The 17,503-nt window shown below is 47.8% G+C and overlaps 1 long non-coding RNA gene across 1 annotated transcript; it reads right to left on the bottom strand.

Annotated features, from left to right (window-relative positions):
- Positions 1–825: 825 nt before the first annotated feature.
- LOC120754778 (uncharacterized) lies at positions 826–13,283 on the bottom strand. The gene is made up of 4 exons (XR_005701548.2): positions 13,136–13,283; positions 11,831–11,953; positions 6,128–6,244; positions 826–6,046 (listed from the first exon to the last, which is right to left on the bottom strand). It is a non-coding gene; the product is annotated as an uncharacterized LOC120754778 (long non-coding RNA).
- Positions 13,284–17,503: the final 4,220 nt, after the last annotated feature.

Below are 17,503 nucleotides of genomic sequence, written 5' to 3'. Positions count from 1 at the left end.
CTGCTAATCCTGACAACACCACACTCACATGAGGCATGTAGGGGGCTCAGGATCTGTGGTTTTAGAGCTGTTCTCAGATTGAAACATCCAGTTGTTATCTCCTGATGCAGCACCTTCAGGGGAGGTGAGTGATGTGCAGCTGTGCCTATGGCACTTGGTTGGGACGTTCAGTCTTTACAAAACTTGGACCCGCAGCCCAGGTTGTACTCAAGCCCTGGCTGGAGATGGGAGCACCTGGCCCTGGAAGTTGTTCCCTTCTGACTGCCTCAAGAGGCTCCTGCCCACAGGGGAAAGCCCATCCTTTTGTAAATATTTCTCCTTTTCAGTATCTCTTAAATATGTTCAGTGTTTCACTTCAGTTTTTTCAAGAAAAGAATCCTAAAGAAAATTCCCGAGGATAAAGAAGATGGTGATCATTCCATCATAATCAGGATTTTTGGTAAAAAATCCCATTTTTCTGAATAGCTCCAAAAGCTACCCATTTTAACTTTGACACTTTGGCAGCATCTGGAACATGCCCTGCAGAACATCATTAGGAAAATTATTCCTTGCAGATTTTTAAATAAAATACACAAACAAGGAGAAGAAGAAAGGTCTTGCAAGTCTGTAGGAAAGTTGGGATGCAAACAGTGGGATCAGAGCAGGACAAGTGAATGACAGAGGAGTTACCCCACGTTTGCCCTCTGATCCAGGTCCCTCAAAGAATCTGTGGATCTGTGGTTAGAAGTTTTTTTAGGGGATTGATGGAGTTAAAAACTTTTCTTTAGAAACATTACATGTTAACTTGTAAACTAAACAACATTAAATCAATGAGAGTCCATCTGGTTCAATAGAAATAGATCTTTAATAATAACATGCACATCATACATATATTTAAAATACATATACATTTTTTCTACCATTCACTTTAGAAAACAATTTCATAAAAACCTTCAATCAGGTCCCAGGTAATTTCAAACATTAAAAAGCCTTCTTCTTTTTTTTTTTTTTTTAATTGTTTGTTACAGAACCAGTAGGTATTATTCCAATTACTCAGTGTATAATCACCATGTATTTAACATAATGCAGGCTCATGCATTTCAATAGAAATAGGTGTTCCCTTCTCTGCTTTGTCAATCATATCAAATACATGATGATATATGACATTGACAACACCTGCCACAGTTGATATATGCAGCTGTGATTTCCCTCCTGGGAGCATTCTACAGGTGGTGTTTAAAATCTGGAGACAACTTTTTTACAACTTTCTGAGTTCCTGCAAGGGGCTCCTGGTGCTGCAGGCGGCCCAGAGCCCAGCTATGGCAGAAAGCAGAAAAATAGGATTTCATGAATGTCAGAGAGGAAAGCATTCTGAAAAAAGAAAAGAGGGAATTGACAAATCCCCCCCATGTTCATGGCAAACGGGTCAGGGTTGGGTTTTCCAAGGTCCTGCCAAATAGCAAATCAGATCTGTAGAGAGTGCACAGAGATACCAGCGATAGACGGTTTGCGGATTTACAGAACATTTACAAAGGCTCGTATGAGGATGGGACTTTAAGGCACGATAGTCCATATACTCAACACATTCATTGGAAAACAGAAGTTCAATTTACAGTGCAATAGAGATGTTTTCAAGAGCTCAAGCGGCGGCTCGGCGGTCACCGTCACCGATAACGCGGCGATGGAGGGGAATCTCTGCGGCGGGCGCAGCCCCAGCCCTGCAAAAGCTCATGCACATGCTGAGCATCAAGCACACCAGGAGCCTCCCGAGCTCCAGCGAGAGGGTCTGTGCAAGGAAATGGGGTGATAACCCAAGCATTTACAGGATCAGGGCCTTAATGTCTCAGAATCATGGAATGTTGGAATGGTTTGAGTTGGAAGAGACCTTAAAGACCGTTTAGTTCCAGCCCTCCTGCCGTGGGTGGGCGCACCTTCACTAGGGCAGGCTGCTCAAACTCAGTGCTGGGGTTCTGCACCAGATCCCATCCACAGCCACACTGTGGCCCTCACAAAGCCACCCCTGTACACCCTTCACCAGCATCTCCAGCCAGAAAAGCAGCACAAAGAAAACTCAGCTCATAGAAACACTAATTACAGCCAAGAGTGCTGCTATTCCCCGGTGAAAATTAATTGTCCTAAGCCAGTCATTTCCAAAGTGATCAGCTCTCCTCACCAAGCCTGTCCTTGTTACCCAGCTCATCTATATTCTCTCTGATGAATATTCTATCTCCAAGGCAACTGAGTCAAAGGGAAGCAAGGACTTTCTTTACATCCAGTGCAAACATAGCCCATATGTAGGAGTTCCTAATGAAGTCATAATAGAACATATATATATATATATATATATCAATCTATCCCACTGAAAGTTGACCACCTACAGACAGATTCTCACATCAGAAGCCAGAAGAGCTGAACTGTAGCTACAAACCCAAAAAAGAAAAATCACTGTATGTAACAGTATTAAAATGCTGGTACCCAGTAACTTGGCAACAAAATGTTAAAATGAATAAAAGTATATAATTCAAGAGGTGTCAAATTAAATATTTTGGGAGTCACTTGCAATGTTATTGCACATTTGTACTTGTTTATCACCCCATAAACTATATTTAAACACTCAAGTTGAATTTTTCAGACCCATTTGCAGCAGCACCAATCACTGGGCAAAGCAAAAGGCAGTAAAAACTGAAGCAGACTTAAAGCATATAGAACAGTGAACCTTTGATTCAATTCCATAACAAAAAGTCAACCATAAAAAACCCAATTTGTTCTCTAGAAAGAAATAATCCATTTTAACAGCTCCTGGAGCAAGTAAAAATTAAAAAAAGAGACAATGGGTTTTGTTCAAGAAAACAGCACATGAAAAAAACAGGAGTAAATTATCGTCCTCTTTCCTAGGTAGCCCAAGGAGTTTTGTGACCTGATGCAGATTTTTGTCTCTTATATCAGTTCAGTTATCACAATGCCTTCACAGAGAAGCTTTCAATAGGTGAGAAAGTATCTACCTCTTTCAGCAGGCAAGGAACCTCTTCAAAGGTGATTCTGATCAGGCCAATGTTTTGGGTTTTTTTGTTCAGGTGAGGTTAACAACTTTGATCCTACTGAGCTTTTTTCATTTCATTCAAACATTTCTAATTTTAAGCTAAAAGTTTTGTTTATTCAAGCCAGAACCATCCTATGCATGTAAAATTGAGTCAGCAAGAGAAAAGAAGCATTTAAGCATTTCCTGTACATGCTAGATCGTTATGAAATCAGGTGAAAACAGACATGAAGAGAAAAAAATTGCATAAATCAGACCACTTCAGAGTGGAAAATTACATAGTTTGAAAAATAAAAAGACAGGAGTAATTTTCCTTTACCATTCCCCCAACCCTGGGGTAGGACAAGGTGTTCCCAGTGCCATAGACGCCAGAGAGCTCCTGGGGGATAATGGCAACTCTCACAACAGCAAATGGACTTCTCTGCCAGCTCTTACTGGTGCTGCCCTACACACCTGGCCAGCAGCCCGGGCTCTCCCGGCCCTCTGTTGAATTGAGCATGGCCCCTTTCCACTGGAGATTTCTCAAACTGGAGATTTCTCAAACCACATCGGAACCATTTCTTAAATCATGCAACTGGATCAGGTGCATGATTTTGGGCTGGTGCAAGCCCAGGGGCAGCAGGAATCAAACCACACTGAGGCAGGAAGCTCTGAGACTGAACTGCACTGGCTGAGGATTGAAAGACCTCCTTTTCTAAGAGATAAGTAAATGTGACTTAAAGCAAAAACAGAAACCTGAAAATTCATCATGACTAACAGCACCTCCCAAACAGCACTGGCCTGTTTTTTCAGTCTTCCCACAGTATCTCACAGTATCTGAGATGTTTATATTCTCCAGTTTGCAGGTTATTCTTGTTTGGAATTACACTGCTGACATTTTTTTTTTTATATATATATTAAAAAAAAAAAAAAAATCTGGATTTTACTGCTCCCATCTCCTAAACCTTCCTACTGACTACTAGCTACTGATACCGGAGTTAACTTTGTTCTTTGCACCTTTTTGCTTCTGCCTTTCTGCCTTTTCTCCAGCACCAACACGTGCCTGGGAGCTGTGACGATATGTGCGACACACACGACCAGGGTGCTCTGAGCAGGGTGACAGGAGGAATCTGACACAAAAAAGCACGTTCCTGGCAAGCCACTGTATTTGTTCACACTATATAATGCTTCAGAAACAGCATCAGCCACATCTGCAAGAGCAAAGCCTTTCAAAATAAATAAAAAATTAAGTTCTTAGAGATATATATATATATCTATCTTGGCCTCCAGCTGAGTGTGCGCTATTATTTACTTTGCTTTAAAGCTTTAAAGTGGTGATAGCCAGCGAGGCAAAGCCGTTTTCTTCACTGCAAGCCAACAGACCTGTAGGACTTTGACAGGCTTTGAACCATCCCGTGTGTTTGTTCAGCAGTTCTGGGATGCAGGTCCCCCTCGGGAGCTGCGAGTGTATCGCTAACGGCTAATTTACAGGCTCCTTAATCACATTCCCCCGGATTATAGTGCAATCTTTGCTTCTGACCCCATTGCTGGAGCATCATCTTTCCCCTAATGTTACTCTTTGGTATTTTTCGCGACGTAGCTTTGGCAGCTATGAAACTTTCTGCTTGTAGTCATTCCGTTTGCTGAGCATCCCACATGCCATAGCTTGTGAAATATATATATTTACATATTTTAAAGTTAATTCCCAGATTGAAATTAGACATTTCACTTAACCTGAAACACTATTACTAATGCTGAGCAGTTTCATCAGGAGAGCCTCTGAGGTCTTACCAGCATCTGTCAGATACATTCATTTTCTATCTATGAGAGTTATCATTGTTTTTCTGCCTTTTATAGTCCACATAAAAAGAAATTGCTGTCTATTCCCTAGCACCAGTGTGAACCTTGGGCCAAACAGCAAATTAGCATGCAAAGAAGTATCAGGGAAACAGCTAGGGAAAGAGGCAAATGAAGTTAAGGGAACACCGATGATGGGCTGAAGAAACAATCTTTCCTGTGAGTCATTCTGGTTTGTATTAAAACAGCAAAGTAGATACCAGCTAAGAGATAATATAAGTAAAAGGTGAATGCAATTATTTTTTTAAAAAACCAACCCACAAACACTTGCAAAACTCAGTACAGAGTGTCTGTAAGTAGCAAGCAAGTTCAGTCTCTGAAAATCCTAAGCTAAAGACTGATTCCTTTGGCACTGACTCCTTCGGCACTGACTCCTTCATGGTCAAAGCAATTCTCAAAGAAACTTTCTGTCTACACTTTTACAGCAGATAACTTGTGTTTAACTCCTCACTGTTAGACTATTCCACTGCTTTGGGGGCTCCCCTTGCACCGGGGCTGGCGTAATTTAACCGCGAAAGTGATTTGGAGCATCCGTATCTACACACAAGTAATTTTAGGTGCAGCTTTGTTTCTACAAACCGCCTTGCACGCAGTCTCTGCAGGTTGGAACCTCCGTGTTACACCTCTCTGTGTGTTACAGCAAGGTGCTTCACACCGAGGGTCAACAGCGGGGGCTGCAGAGCATTATCCAAAGCACCTTCCGCTCAGCTCCCGGCGCCCTCCGATCCCAAACACGTCTGCAATTAGTGCCTCATCTCAACACCTCAACAAAGCAGTTCAAGCATCCAGAAACAGACATCAGTGGGTCTAACAGCTACTTTAATTCATTTTATAAATAAGCAACTGAGAATTTTGCTCCAGGTGGCTGCCCGTGTAGCCCATCCCGTAAACGGCGTTCTCTGCAGAGTAAGGCACGATGCGATACGAGTGCAGCTCTTCATAATAGAGCGACTGGGAACAGCACTCCTGCACCATAAACTTCAGCCGTTTTCGTGCGTCAGAGTAGGCAGTCCTATAGCACGGAGCCTCCTTAAAGTATTCATAGCTCTCCCTCTCTGTCTCTAGGTGAATCTTCCTCAACAGATTGTTAATTAATACAGACCTACGGAGATAGGCTTCGGGGTCGTCCAGGAAGCGGAGTTTCTGGAGAGATAATTTTAGGATACAAGTCCGGTCCTCTGGTAGTATCAGGTGCTGGGGAGTAAATGGATGGGTCTTTAGCATCAAGGAATGAAACTAGGGGGAGGTTTAGTCTGGAGCGAGAGAGATACTCACTTTTGGACAATACTCATGGTAATCTTGATGTAAATGTTCTTCTTCTGCATATTTTCTCTTAAAGTAAGCTACTTTCGACGTCGTTAATGTCTTTGGTAGGCCCCGATCAGATCAGCTCTGCACAAAAGAAGAGAAAAAACAAAGTCAGTAATGCTTGCTGCCAGGGTGGCTGCAAAATCAGTCTGGGGTGTGCAGGGGAAGGAGGGATCCAGAGGGGGAGTGCAGCCAGGACACCACTCAGCCTCAGCCTGCAGCCCTCAACCCTCTGGACAAAGAGTTGAGAGGCTGGCAGAAGTGAAGCTGTCTCTGAAACAGCCACCCTGAGGCTTGCCAGAACAGCAAGCCCCTCTCCCCTCTCTGGAGTGATCACCACAGCACTGGGCACAGGCAGGGTCTCCTGGTCCTACAGCTTAGTGGGGTGTCGGGGCCAGCCGCAACCCCACAGAACGGCAGGAGATGCCCTAGAAGGGAATGCTACCATGCACTGCAGCAAGGACCAGGATGGGGCCACCTGTGTGCAGGACCGGGGACCCTGTGCCCTGCTGTGGGGTGAGCCCAGGATCGGGGTTCGATTTCCACACATCGTGCGCGGAGCACCGCGGCTTCCCCGGAAAACCAATGCAGGGTGTATTCACTAGATGGTGGTGTTGTCTCAGAAGAGCAGGTGAGCCCCGGTTCAGTGGGACGGTGATGGAGCTGGTTTGTTCTCCGGGGGGCTTCGGTTTTTCAGGGCATAGGGGATAGAGGTTCAACATTTGGGATAAGAAAAGGAATTATTGGGCTTTCGTCCTGTGACAAGAGCCCAGGGGAAGTTTGTTCTTCCAGAGCTGAGCTCTGCAGAGGACCAGGGCACTCTGGGCACTTAGAGCCAAGCCTGGCTGCCTGCTCTGAGCCTTCTCATCTCCCTGGAAAAGTGACATGGTGCTAATTCAGCATCTTAATTGAGGTCCATATTACCAGTGGTACTCAGCCTGGTGAGCACTGGGTTGCTGTGAGAGACAAGACTGGGCTTTGCTATTCACAAGAAAACACGAGGAGCCATGTGCCATTTCTGGGAGTCACAATCTCCTCCCAAACCCTCCTTTTTATAAGAAATTTCTGTTATTTGCTTTAAAATGTACTTACAAAACCCCAAACAAACAAATAAAACCAAAAACAAACAAACAACTCCCCCCCACACCCCCCCACATTATTATACTGATGTCTAGAGGCAGTCCAGGGAAAGAAAGTATCCAGAGACAGTTGACAGAATAACTCAGTCAGGTGGGTCCTATGGGAAATTTTTCTTCCCCAAACTGGGATCTCCTTATTGGGAGTATTTGAAACTTAGATTTTCTGAGGAAATAAAGGATTTGCTTCTGGGCAGCTTCCCTGACACCATAGAAAAGCCAGAATGCATTGCACGGCCAGAACACAGAGCTCAGGTTGCTGGAAGGATCCTTCCATGGGGCATGAGGGGCTCCTTGAGTCTGAGCTGCTGCTGGGAGTGATGAGATACCCACACAACCATTCCAGGGGCTGACAGCATCTCTTCCTCACTGGCAGGATGGAGCAATGTGCTCTCCCTTCTTTTTTCTACAGCAAAAACCCACAAGAAAGGGCTGAAGAGGAAACCTCTTCAATGAGAGGATTCTTGTGTTTTCTCACTGAATTTCAAGTCTGTGAGGATGGAGGATTCTCATAAAGGATTCTGTAGGTCTGTGCAGAAAACTGACTGGTGGATTTGGAGTCAAGACCTCTCATCCCTGCTCTGGGACCCATCAGGACACTGATTGCACTTCAGAGCAGCATTTCTCCAGGAGAGGGACTATTGCTCTTACAGTGGGACAACACTGCCAAAGTTGTCAAGGACTACTACAGGGTTCTGGTCACCCTGGATCATCACACACAAGAGATGCTCCCAGCACCCACCTCAGCTCCCAAGGGCAAGGAACAGGGCTGTGGTCTTCACCACCCCACTGGCACTGAGCAGCTGCAAACGCTGGATTAAATCTATACGCAGCAACCTTCTCTGCTTGCAGGTTTTATTCCAGTATTTGAGTTACACCAGAGCCTGGGCAGCCTGGATATTTAATTACGCCGATATCATGTTCTCCTAGGTGGAAACCCCACTGTGCTGTGTTATCTGAGCACAACAACAAATGCATTTATCTCCCAGTGCCGTGGGATGGGAGAACATTACAGTTTTCCTCACACTGCTCTGAGGAAGACAAAGGTACAGACAGATGAAGTGACATTCCCATAGCCACCCAGGCTGTCAGGGCTGGGAAAGGAGCCAAACCCAGCACACAGGTAGATCCTTTCCCTCAAACCAAACCTCTAAATGCTAAAATGTGCTCCCTAGTGTTTTTCAGGGAAAAGGCTGGAAGCACAGCCCTATCACTGCCTGTGTGCATTGGAAGCAGAAAATCATGCTGAGATCAGGGGCAGCACAGACAACCACAGCATGCAGATCATCTCAGCTCAGTTCTGCAGCCCTGCCAGCTCCATGCAAAGTCTCCCTTGCTGCTCCAGGCCATGGGAATTCCACTCCCTGCCCCAGAGATGGAGGGTGACTGTGAAATTCAGCATCCCCTGAGCACAGCTGGTGCTGGAGATATCAGGGAGCCAGGGCAAGGGATGGAGCACTGGCAGCCTGTGGCTGGGAGGGAAGGAGGGCTGTGGTTTTGCACATACCACGAGTTGGGGGCTGGTGCTGGCTGGCAGGAGCAGATGGAAAAATTGTATTTTGCTGAGGGACACACATGACCATCCTGGCAGTGGGTTCACTGAGCACCCAACCAGCATCCCCGTCCTGGGATTGTGTTCAGCACCAGCCTGGGACACACCCTTGGTTGACTGAATCTAAATTCCTAAAGACCTCACATCAGCTAAAGCAGCAAAGCTGTCACAACCCCCTCACCCCAACAACCATAACTTCTACATAACCACAACTAACTGTTTAGGAGCAAGGAAGGGAAACAATGACCAAGCAAACATCAAGAGCATCTCTAGGCTGAAGGTTTGGCCTGGAATGTGTTCCCAGTTTTGAAGGAAGGACTACATCAGAGCAAAGTGGTCCCAAGCTGGTCAACAGCACACCATCTGCCAGCAAATCCCAACAGCTCCAAATCACAGCTTGGAGCACCCACTTCCCCAGCTCAGCAGCTCCCACAGGCTGTCACAGGTGTCTCAGCTCCCCGGGAGGGAAGAGGTGCTGCCTGCACACCTGCAGGGTGAGAAAGCGAGCTGAAGGCACACAGGTCCCATCCCAGGGCTGCTCAAGAGAAACTCACGGTCTGCTCTTGTGATCAGTGCAGTTCCATCCCACCACCACTCATTTCATCACCATTAACTCTTGTGGCTGCTGCTGGTGCCCACACACCTGTCTGCAGGTTCAGGCGAAGGGGAGCATGAGCTGTGACCTTGCACTGTGCCCTCAACAGCAGCACCGATGCCAAAGCTGTCGAGGGACCCCTCTCTGTGCAGGATGCTCCCAAGGACCAAGCCTTTCTCTAACACTTATTGGAAGTCAGCACTCGATGGCTCTGGGAGCTGCTTGGCTGGGGTTACAGCCATCCAAGGCTGTAGTAATGCCGCAGTGAATCAGACCCTCAGTGTTTTGTTTAAATATAAACATATTGAATCAGTGGTTTTTTGTGTAGAAGGCTATTCTCGCGAGCCAAGTGTTTTGACAGCTCCAGCAAGGTGGTATGAGTCACTGCCTCTGCCTCACTCAAGCTCAGAGACAGATACATCTTAATCACATTACTTTTTTTTTTTTTTTTTTTTTTTTTTTTTTTTTTTTTTTTTTTTTTTTTTTTTCCAGCGCTACACCACAAGTCAAGGCACGGGGCCAAATCTCCCCACGGGGACCAACCAGCATAGCGCTGCGTCCTGAGCCTGAGCTTCGTCCTTCCAGCCTGGATGAGCGTCGGGAAAGCGCATTCAGCATCCCGGCAGCGCTCAGCCGCAAGCCCTCTGCCGCTCCCCAAGGGCTCGGCGCAATTTGCGGCGCTGCCGGGGCTCGGCAGCCCCAGGGCGGGCGCTGCCGCTCCCGCTGCCCGGCGTTTACACCCCGCCTGCTCGGAATGCGCAGCACATCGGGGCACGGCGGCTGGAGCTGCCATTAGCGCTAATGGAAGTTTGGAATATAAATCCCACGCGCGGCAGTGAGGGAACAGACGCCTCTGTCTCAGGCTTGGAGCTCCCAGACTCAGCTTCGCAAGGGCTTTAATTGTACTTTCAACGGAGTGAAATGTATCTTTTCCTGTTTATTTCTCCAGGAATAATTACGGTGCTCTGTGGCGTGGTACTCGCAGAGTTATTAGGCATGTTTGGACAGAGGGCTGTCTTATCTAAATTGGATTGGAAATAGATTTATATCATGGCAACTTCCCATTTCAACTGCAAATTGCAGCAAAGTCACTTCACCCGCGCTCCTGCATCGCCCCAGTGACAGCAGCCTCTCTTCGGCATGAATTAGTGCCGGGCGATTGCCACGGGGCTGCAGCCTAGCCGAGACAGGAGCTGAGACGGAGTTTAAGAAATGATCGAACGTCCAGGAGAAAAACACCCGAGCTTGTGCTTTTGCGTCCCAGACAACAGAGAGGGATCTGAAAGCCCTGTCCCAGAACTTGTACGTGAGCCCTTGGGAGCATCCCCACACCTGCCTGCTCCCGTGCCTCGCCTGCCTTTCCTCGGGAGGACAATTCCTCCCTGCCTGCTCAGTGCCGCGGGGAAAGGGCTCGTCCGAGTCGATGCTATTTGGTTGTCGATGCAGACATCTGCAGGGGGTGAGCAGAGAGCCGGCCGGCCGAGCCAGCCCCGCCACGCTGCGCACGGAGGTGGTGACTCAAATGTGCCGCTGCCCTGCAGGGCTCCCTCCCATCGCAGCGGAAAGGAGAGCGATCAATATGCGAGCTGCGGCTGCCTGAGACGGAGACCTTCTCTGAGCATCTCTTGCATGCGCGAATACAAAACCTGAGGCTTCCGAGCACGCAGGAACCGGCCTTTATTATCAGCGGGAGACGTGACTTGGACATGGCAGGACGTATCATCAATGTCCTTGCGACTGTTGTCAAACTGCGGTCATCAACTCCCCCGTCTCTAACCTTCAGAGCTCTCGCAATTAGGGGGTGCTCAGCTGAAACGTGCCCCCGGTTTCACATGTCCTGCCTCTGCTTTTCTCCTCTCCTAGGGCTGCATAAGCAGCTGGTCCCACTGTGGGATTCCCAGCTGATAATGCAAAGCTACCAGACCACAGGCAGATGAACATGTGGATCGAAAACACATGCCAGCCCCAGGATTTCTCATAGCTGCCCATCGATGGCAGCCTTTCTAGCATATCGAGCCTTATCAGGCAGAGCAAGCCCTCTTTCACTGACTCACGGGGAGGTGGGGACCCCCAGCCGCACTCTCGTCTGCTGGCTTTGCACTTTAAAACCGCCTTTTAGCTTGCTGATTGCTCTGCAGACCTCCCTAATTGCAGATTCTCCCTGGGCACACATGTGTACGAGGCACAAGCATCCTAATAGCTCTCATGAGGGCATGAAGGCATGAGACTTAATGGCTGAGTGACTATTCCTGTCTCCCTCCTTACAGTCCCACTGCTTTCCTCAATAGAATAAAATATTAATTCCAGGTTCACCCCCTTTCGACATCAGCCCCGGTAAATTCCCTCACTCAGCCCAACCAAATGAAGTTTATGAACTTGTTAGTTACCTGAGGATGTGGAGTCAGCCTGCAAAGGGTCTTTCTGGGGCAACCTCAGCAGTTCTGGTAAGATTTCCCCCTCGCACGGGCTCAGCGAGCATTTCTGGCAGCACAGCACTGCTGAACGTTCACCTGCCGTGGTGGATCAAGGAGAAACACACATGGCTCAGGTGGCAAAACCAGGACAAACACGGCAAGCAGCTGGACCACAAGAGGAGAGAGTGCTATTTCAGCATCCCCAGAGGGCTTAGTAACAGAGAAAAATAAGAGTTCTGATGTTACACCCAATTCTCTAACTTCGACCTTGCTTCCTGGAGTCCCTTTCACACATCAGAAAAGTAGATGAAACATTAAGAAAAAAGAAACATTTCAGTCCCTCAGTGGTGTAGCTACAATCCTCTCAGAGCAAATGCTGCAAAAATACAGCTTGGTCCTCTAAATATCTGGATGTTTCTGGAGCTAGAACATTAATTCTGCCCCAACCACCTCTTAAAATGGCACATTATTTTCTCCATTAATTCTTGTCAACCTCAGAGGAAAGCTAAAGGGCTACGATTAAAACCATGCCATTAATATGAGCAGCAGCACTCATTTTCTATTGTACACACTCACACTGCCTGCAGAGCAGTACAGGTCTGGGGAAAGTCAAATTCCCGCTTCTCTCTAACAGGATGCACATTCCAGAGTTTGCCTGACATACAGTACGTTCTCCAGGCTGATGCCTTGCCTTCCGGGCAAAGCATTTGGCACGCTGTAGTAAGAATATCTCCCACCCTCAGGGAGAAAAAACGACCACAGACACATGTGTCTAGCTAAACTCTGCACTTTCACATGTGTGTGCCAGAGACACTCAGACTTTTTGAGTGCATAAACGAGATTAGACATGTCTAAATCCTGCAAGAGAGAAAGCAAAGGAGAGCTTGTGTGCACGCGTACTCGCGTCTCGCAGCTATAAGACAACTATATTTAGACAGTTGTGTCACCCCAGAGGATGACAGCATTAGCAGGCGATGGGAAGAGGAGCTGTGGTTACTTCTCAGAGTTCAGCTCTGACCGTAAAAAGAGGACTCTGATGGAGATGACCTTTCCTAGAGTCCGGCAGAGCAGCGGCACCTCTGCCCGTGGCACTGCGGGACGAGCGGAGCTCTCAGCTCTTCCCTCTCCCACGCTGCAGCAAAGCCAAACAAACGCTAAACTAACTCCGGGCCAGCAGCCACATGCTAAACCCTCTGGAGCAAATCCCCACACCACCTCGCTGACACAGGCGACCCCACAGCTCGCTGTCCCCGGCCACCGCTGTCCCCGGCCACTCACCCAGCGAGCCCCGGCTCCAGCGGGAGGGCTGCTCCGTCCTTCCCTCGCTGCTCCAGGAGGAGGTGGCGGTGCTGCTGCTGGCGGTGGCGGCGGTGGTGGCAGCTCCTGCGGGTCCCTGCAGCCACTGAGGAGCGCATCACCTCCCGGCCGCAGCCCGCGGAGGTGGGTGCCCAGATGTTCCCCGCGCGGATTGGTCCAGCGGGAGCAGATGTTGCCCGGTTGCTAGGAGCGTTGCTAGGAGCGCTGCTAGGAGACGGTGACGCTCTCTCCATCACTGGCGCGACTCGAGGCCGCGGGGAGGGAGAGAGGGAGGGAGGAGGAAGAGGGGAGGAGGGAGGAGCAGGCCCCGCCAGCGGGATGCTCCACGCCGGGCCGTGCAGGGCTGCGGGGTGAGCCGGAGGATGGAGCAGGTGCCGCCGCTCAGAGCTGAACAGGCGGTGAGGAGCTGCCTGGGCTCGCGGCAGAGGATGGGGACGTGAAACGCCAGAGCCGGGAGGGGGGACCAGCCCGGGGAGGGGGCGGGCAAGGGGGACCATAAAACCTCCCGTCAGGGCGGGCTGAAGGATGCTTGGAGCGGGCTGGCAGCCGCGGAGGTGCCCAGTGCTCGGTGCGGCACTGAGAGAGGGCGAGAGCTTTGTTCACTTCAGCGAAAGACTGAGAGAGGCACAACCCAGTGCCTGGAAGAGCTGGAGGGAGAGGAGTCCAATTCAGTCCTGCTGGCAGAGAGCCCAGCTCTTCTGCTCTCTCACTGGGTCCTGTTCCTCTTCCCTCCTGTTTTGGGATTCTCCCTTTTCCCTCCATGCTCACAATCAGATCCTGGCCCACTTTTTCCCTTGAGATTTTGGGATGTTCCATCACGGTGCCCTGGGTCCCACTCTGGCACTTACCATGATCCCTTTGCCACAAATTGGATTGTTGTAAGAAAAAAAGTGCTGCGCTGCAAAACAACCCAGGCCCCCTCCAAAATAAAAGAGCAGGTCACTGTGGGGTAGGACAACTCCCGCCTCTCAGCCAGACAGCAAGATTTTACTCCTGAGCACCTTCTTGGAGGTGTGGGTGGATACTAAGCTGGTGGTATACCAAGATGAGCCTACCCTCACAACCAAGGGTCCATGCAGAAAGGCCCAGAAAAAGATTAAAAGGCGTCAGTAAAATCTCACCTGTATAAGACAGTGTGCAGAAAGAGGGGAAATCCCTTTCCCTGAAATCCTAACTCTGTATATAAATACTAGAAGATAGGAAGGTTAAAAAAAAAAGAAATGTATTAAAAAAAAAAACAAACAAAAACCCCACATCAGCTATGTGTAGGGACCTTCCCTTAGAGAAGTGTGTCACTCCCAGGGTGAAAAGGAATTGCACAAGATGAACTTTTCTGGACAGTCAGATTGGTGCCAATGGCTGCACTGGAGTTACTGGTACAACACTGGATTAGATCAGCCCCAGCACCAAGCCTGAGCTTTGATCAGGACTTTTCTCTGAGAAGAAACCTCTCTAGACAATAAATTTTCCTCTGCACCTGCCAGCTGCCTCCATTTCCTCACAACTACCATGGATGACACTGCTGCTCCTGACAGACTCCCATTCATGCCACAGCCTCCCACTCCAAGCAGTCACTCAGCCCAGCCCATAGAACCTCAGAAAGGTTTGGGTTGGAAGGGACCCTAAAGATCACCTTGTTCCACCCCTCACCATGGGCAGAGACACTTTCCACTACAACACATTGCTCAAAGTCCCATCCAGCCTTACCTTGAACACTTCCAAAACTGCTGCCACCTCCCATCCTGCTACTCAAAGGCTCAGACAGTGCCAAAAACAAGGCAAGGTGCAATGGGAACATATTCATTCTGACATCATTTGAGGATCCTGGGCAATTCCCTGTTCCCCTGTCATCTGTGAGATGTCCAGTGCATATTCTATCTGGTCATGTCACTGCTGGAAGGACAAAAGGAGTTCCCCTCCCTCCGGTTGCTCCATGAAGATTCTGCAGAGGATTTTGCACCAGACTTTGTCCTCCTCCCTCTTAGACAGTAGGAATGGAAGCACACTGCATTTGACATTCACCTGGATCAATATCTCACCCAAATTTTAACAAACTGGATCTTGGCAAGCCTGAGGTTCAGCTGGTACATGTCAATGCTGCAGTCTCAGATCAGTTATTCTCTTGACTTGGATAACCTGGCTGCATTTGGTACTCAGTGTGCACAAATGTGCACACATGGCTCCCCTGGTCTTTGCAGCTTGAGGAAAGATCACTCACAGCCACATATTTCCTTCAAATTATCTCTGAAGCTCTGCTTCTTTTATTGAGAAGTCATGAAACTCCAATTTCAAATTTGAATTTTCTAGGACAATAGGAAGGCATTAGAATTTAACTGATTTTGATTACCTGCCGTATTATTATGCTGCCAGTAGCAGTAGTTCAGGCTGGTGTAATTTTAAATTTATTGTGAGACGAATCTGACATTTTTCTACCGCAGAATCAAGGACTTGAGCGATTCTTCAGTTCTTCACAAAGATGTCGTAATTAATTCAGTAATATCACTTCTGTAAGCAGAGGTAGAAAAGGAAGACACAGAAACACCTACTCCATGCCTAAAAGTTGAATGAACGACAGCATCACTCATCCAGTCTTCAAAGATTTACTGTATTTTTTTATGTAGTGAGATTTACTGTATTTTTTTTAACATTCAACACAGTTCATACTGCAAAGACACATCTTCCCCTCTCCTGTCAGCACACAAGCAGGGCTTACTAGCAGGCAATAATTTACAGCCAAAAGGTCAGCTGTGTTTCCTCAGCTGGATCCAAGAAGTGTTTCCATCCCCTGGTCAGCCCAGAGGAAATGCTTCCACAATCCAAATGCAGCTGCTTTTCTTTGCCCACTTTCCTAGGGGGCAGAGAGTGCAGGGAAGCAGATCCCCTGCCAGTGTAAACCAGCACTGTTCTGCTGGCTCAGGGGGACCTCCATCAGGAAGAACAGAAGGTGTTCCATCTCACCCCATCCCATCTCTTTCCTCCTGCATTGGGAGCATGAGGAATCATCCCCCTCCTGTTCTGGAGAGGAGCTTTCCCCTCCACCAGGGATGCCTGGTCAGGAATCACTGCCCAGCTGACTCGCAGTGTTTTAGTGCAGAGGAAATTAAACAGACCCATGAACTGGGACCAAAGTGTCTATTGACAGGGATATTATTTGAGAAGATAAGATTTTAAATGTGCGCTGCACAAGATAAAACCTGGACAGGCAGACAATAGAAGAGCAGCTTTTTTCTTTTATTTTAGTCATTCGAAAGCAGGATTGCCTGACATATTCAGTGCTATAACAAATACGAGTTTTTAAATGGTTTAGAGCAATTGGAAATATAAAACCCCAGAACATCAGTGTTTACTTTAACTGTCTCACAGAATCACGAAAAACAAAATCAGTTCCTTCATTTCAAAGCAGTTATGTCTCCTCAAGTCAAGTGTTAAAGAAAAATGAATTCAACTCATGTGCCCTTTTGAATTCAAGCACCAAACATTCAAAAGGTGTGTGTATAAAAACGCCAACACTCCCATGCCACATATACCTACACAGGTGCTGTATTTCTAAGCATAGCATGCAGAAGGTACTTTCAAAAGATAAAATGCACCCAAAATGTTCTCCATTTGTACCTGAGAAGTTTCAGATGTGAGGAGCTGCATCCTGGGCTAGGTTTCATCCTTGGCCTGGCCCACTCAGTTGCCTCCAGCAGACACAGACCCTCAAAAGCTTTCCCAGTCACTGGCTTGTCACAGCAAATGAAGATGAGTAGCTGCAGCTTCTGGACCCTGTTCATGCCTCCCAGTCGCTGGCCAGCCTCAGAGGGACCAGGGCCTTGGGAGGCTAATCCTGCCTCCATCTAAAACGCAGAGCAGCTCTTTCTGTTCTTTCAGTACCGGAACACTATTTTTCTCCTCTATCTTCCAATTCATTGTACAAGAAAATTTTCTATTTTAATTGTTTTAATTTTTTCTTTTAATTTTTTTATATTTGAGAAAAACTTTTTAAAACCTCCAGAAACAAGCTGGGCAAGAGCAGAAAAAATGAAGCTCATTTCCCTACATACCTGTGCTCTTTACTCCCTACACTCTCCCCACATCCCCAAATAAATTCCACCACGTCCCCTTGGACACCCCCAGCTCAACCAGAGGCAGCACATGCAGGAGCTGTCACAATGGACCAGCTCAGTGACTCTTGGCCATCAAACCCAATCCTTTCTGCTTCTCTGGAAATGATCCTCTGCCAGCTGAAAAAATCTGTAGAAGCGTAACTGAGACAAGTTACCCTGCTCTCAAATGTGATTGAAATTGGCCAACCTGTTAAAAAGTGATGGTGGTGGAAGAGAGGCT

Source organism: Hirundo rustica, chromosome 6 (assembly GCF_015227805.2).
Source record: "Hirundo rustica isolate bHirRus1 chromosome 6, bHirRus1.pri.v3, whole genome shotgun sequence".
Taxonomy (NCBI): Eukaryota; Metazoa; Chordata; class Aves; order Passeriformes; family Hirundinidae; genus Hirundo; species Hirundo rustica.
Note: the sequence above shows the minus strand (reverse complement) of the source record. Positions and strands in the feature narration are given on the sequence as shown.